This window comes from Phacochoerus africanus, chromosome 2, assembly GCF_016906955.1.
Source record: "Phacochoerus africanus isolate WHEZ1 chromosome 2, ROS_Pafr_v1, whole genome shotgun sequence".
In the NCBI taxonomy this organism is placed as follows: domain Eukaryota; kingdom Metazoa; phylum Chordata; class Mammalia; order Artiodactyla; family Suidae; genus Phacochoerus; species Phacochoerus africanus.
Window position 1 is genome coordinate 263,465,311 of NC_062545.1, and position 3,674 is coordinate 263,468,984.

General features: G+C 43.9%; 1 pseudogene; it reads left to right on the forward strand.

The window, feature by feature from the left end:
• The first annotated feature begins 1,098 nt into the window (after window positions 1–1,098).
• LOC125121350 (heterogeneous nuclear ribonucleoprotein A1-like) lies at window positions 1,099–2,056 on the forward strand (annotated as a pseudogene).
• The last annotated feature ends 1,618 nt before the right edge of the window (window positions 2,057–3,674 follow it).

A 3,674-nucleotide genomic window follows, 5' to 3' on the forward strand; every position in this document is an offset into this window, starting at 1 on the left:
GGCTCAGTGGTTAACAAACCTGACTAGCATCCATGAGGACGTGGGTTCGATCCCTGGCCTTGCTCAGTGGGTTAAGGATCTGGCGTTGCCATGAGCCGTCGTGTAGGTTGCAGACGCGGCTCGGATCCCGCGTTGCTGTGGCTCTGGCCTAGGCTGGAGGTTACAGCTCCGATTGGACTCCTAGCCTGGGAATCTCCATATGTCCCGGGTGCTGTCCTAAAAAGAAAAACAACAACAACAACAACAAAAAAGAGGTCATAGCATATTTGTAAATAAGGACTTACCAGCACTTGTATATATTCTGTAGCTTCTTTGTGCTTAGAATAAATAAAAAGAATTATATGAATTTCAAATTTATATAAAGGTTTTCCACATTTTAGAGCACTAGAGTTATCCCCCTATAAATCCATTCATTTTATTGCCTAATTTTCCTATCTAATATTACCAAACATTTAATGAAAACATAATGTTATGCATAGAATATTTGTGTCCTACTCAAATTCATATGTTGAAATTCTAACCCTCAATGTGATGGCATTAACAGGTAGGGCCTTTGAGAGATGATTAGGTCATGAGAATGGAACCCTCATAAATGGGATTGGTGTCCTTAGAAAAGAGATCCCGGAGTTCCCGTCGTGGTGCAGTGGTTGACGAATCCGACTAGGAACCATGAGGTTGCGGGTTCGGTCCCTGCCCTTGCTCAGTGGGTTAACGATCCGGCGTTGCCGTGAGCTGTGGTGTAGGTTGCAGACACGGCTCGGATCCCACGTTGCTGTGGCTCTGGCGTTGGCCGGTGGCTACAGCTCCGATTCAACCCCTAGCCTGGGAACCTCCATATGCCGCGGGAGCGGCCCAAGAAATAGCAACAACAACAACAATAATAACAACAACAAAAAGACAAAAAAAAAAAAAAGAGAGAGAGAGAAAAGAGATCCCATGCCCCTGGACGCTGCCAAGTAAGCATCGATACATCCTCCTCCCACCTACTGTCGTGTCGAAGTCAGAGTCTCCCAAGGAGCCTGAACTTGGAAGCTTTTCATCGGAGGTTTGAGCTTTGAAACAACCGATGAGGGACTGAGGAGCCATTCTGAGCCATGGGGAACGCTCACAGACCGTGTGGTGATGAGGGGCCCAAACACCAAGCGCTCCAGAGGCTTCGGGTTTGTCACGTATGCCACTGTGGGGAGGTGGATGCAGCCATGAATGCAAGGCCACACAAGGGGGATGGAAGAGTTGTGGAACCAAAGAGGGCGTCTCCAGAGAAGATTCTCAACGACCTGGTGCCCACTGAACTGTGAAAAAGATTTTTGTCGGTGGCATTAAAGAAGACACTGAAGAACATCACCTAAGAGGTGATTTTGCACCGTATGGGAAAACCAAAGTGATGGAAATCATGACTGACAGAGGCAGGGGCAAAAAGAGAGGTTTTGCTTTTCTAACCTTTGATGACCATGACTCTGTAGACAAGATTGTCATTCAGAAATACCACGCGCTGAAGGGCCACAACTGTGAAGTAAGGAAAGCCCTATCCAAGCAAGAGCTGGCTAGTGCTTCATCCAGCCAAAGAGGTCGAAGTGATTCTGGAAACTTTGGTTGTGGCCATGGAGGTGGTTTTGGTGGAAATGACAACTTTGGTCATGGGGGAAACTTGAGTGGTTGAGGTGGTTTTGGTGGGAGTTGTGGTGGTGGTGGATATGGTGGCAGTGGGGATGTCTATCATGGATTTGGTAATGATGGGAGCAATTTTGGAGGTGGCAGAAGCTACAGTGATTTTGACAATTACAGCAATCAATCTTCAAATTTTGGACCCATGAAAGGAGGACATTTTGGAGGCAGGAGTTATGGCCCCTATGGTGGTGGAGTCCAATACTTTGCCAAACCACAAAACCAAGGTGGCTATGACAGTTCCAGCAGCAGCAGCAGCTGTGGTAGTGGCAGAAGGTTTTAATTATTACTGCCAGGAAACAAAGCTTAGCAGGAGAGGCGAGCCAGAGAAGTGACAGGGAAGCTACAGGTTACAACAGATTTGTGAGCTCAGCCAAGCTCTGTGGTGGCAGGGCGTAGCTGCTACAAAGACATGTTTTAGACAATACTCATGTGTATGGGCAAAAAAGCCTTGAGGATTGTATTTGTGACTAATTGTGTAACAGGTTATTTTAGTTTCTTTTCTGTGGAAAGCATAAAGCACTCCAACAAAGGGTTTTAATGTAGTTTTTTTTTTTTTTTTGCACCCAGGCTATTGATTGCTAAATGTAATAGTCTGATCATGATGCTGAGTAAAGGTGTCTTAAAAAAAAAATGAGATCCCATAGGGAGTTCCCATTGTGGCTCAGCAAGTTAAGAATCTGACTAATATCCATGAGGATGCAGGTTTGATCCTTGGCCTCACTCAGTGGGTTAAGGATCTGGCATTGCCATGAGCTGTGGTGAGGGTCACAGATGCAGCTCAGAATCCTGCCTTGCTGTGGCTGTAGCATGGGCCAGCAGCAGCAGCTCCAACTTGACCCCTAGCCTGGAAACATCCATATATCCATATGCCGCAGGTGCAGCCCTAAAAAGCCAAAAAAAAAAAAAAAAAAGAAAGAAAGAAAAAGAAAGATCCCAGAGAGCTCCTTTACTTCTCCCACCATGAGAAGATCCATCGAGAAGATGGCTGTATACAAACTAGAAAGTGAGTCCTCATGAGACATGAAATCTGCTAGTGACTTGATCTTGGACTTCCCAACCTCCAGAACTGTGAGAAATTTCTGTTGTTCATAAGCCAACCGGGCCGTGGTGTTTTGTTATAGCAGCTTGAATGGACTAAGACACACACTATGTACTAAATATGTTGTTGGTTATAGAGATACAGTAATAAACATGACAAAAATCACTGCAGTTATGACTTCGTATGCTGTATCTTAAAAAAAAGTTAGTTATTTGAAAACAATCTACAAATGACAAAGAAACTTATTTTATAACATTTAGAAGTTCCTGTCATGGCTCAGCAGTCAAAGAACCCGACATACTGTCTGTGAGGATATGGGTTTGATCCCTGGCCCTGCTCAGTGGGTTAAGGATCCAGCCTTGCCAAAAGCTGCAATGTAGGTTGTGGATGCAGCTCAGATCCCCGTTGCTGTGGCTGTGGTGTAGGCTGGTGGCTGCAGCTCCAAATAGACCCCTAGCCCAGGAACTTCCATATGCTGCAGGTGTGGCGGTTAAAAAAATAAAATTGAAACAATGAAATTTGCTAATTACCAATGAAGTCTTTATATTGGCATGAAATATGTGGAGGACAAAAACCATACTTAGTGTCTGACGTCACTGATTTTAGGAACATTTCTTTAAAAAAAATGCCATCTATTTAAAAACAGCAGTTTCTCTGTAAGATTCACCAACATTACACTGCCATAATTACATGGTAACTGTCTCGGTAGCTTAATATTTCTTCTCCTCACACATAGGGGCCTACAGAAATTACATTTAGCTTTATTTATTTATTTATTTTTGGCCACATCCACAGCATGTGCAAGTTCCGAGGCTGGGACAATGCCAGATCCTTAACCCACTGAGCCACCAAATTATATTTAGCTTTGATCATATTAGAAACAAAGGTTTTTTGTTTTGTTTTGTTTTGTTTTTTGTTTGTTTGTTTGTTTGTTTTTTGGTTTTTTAGGGCCACACCTGAGCATATG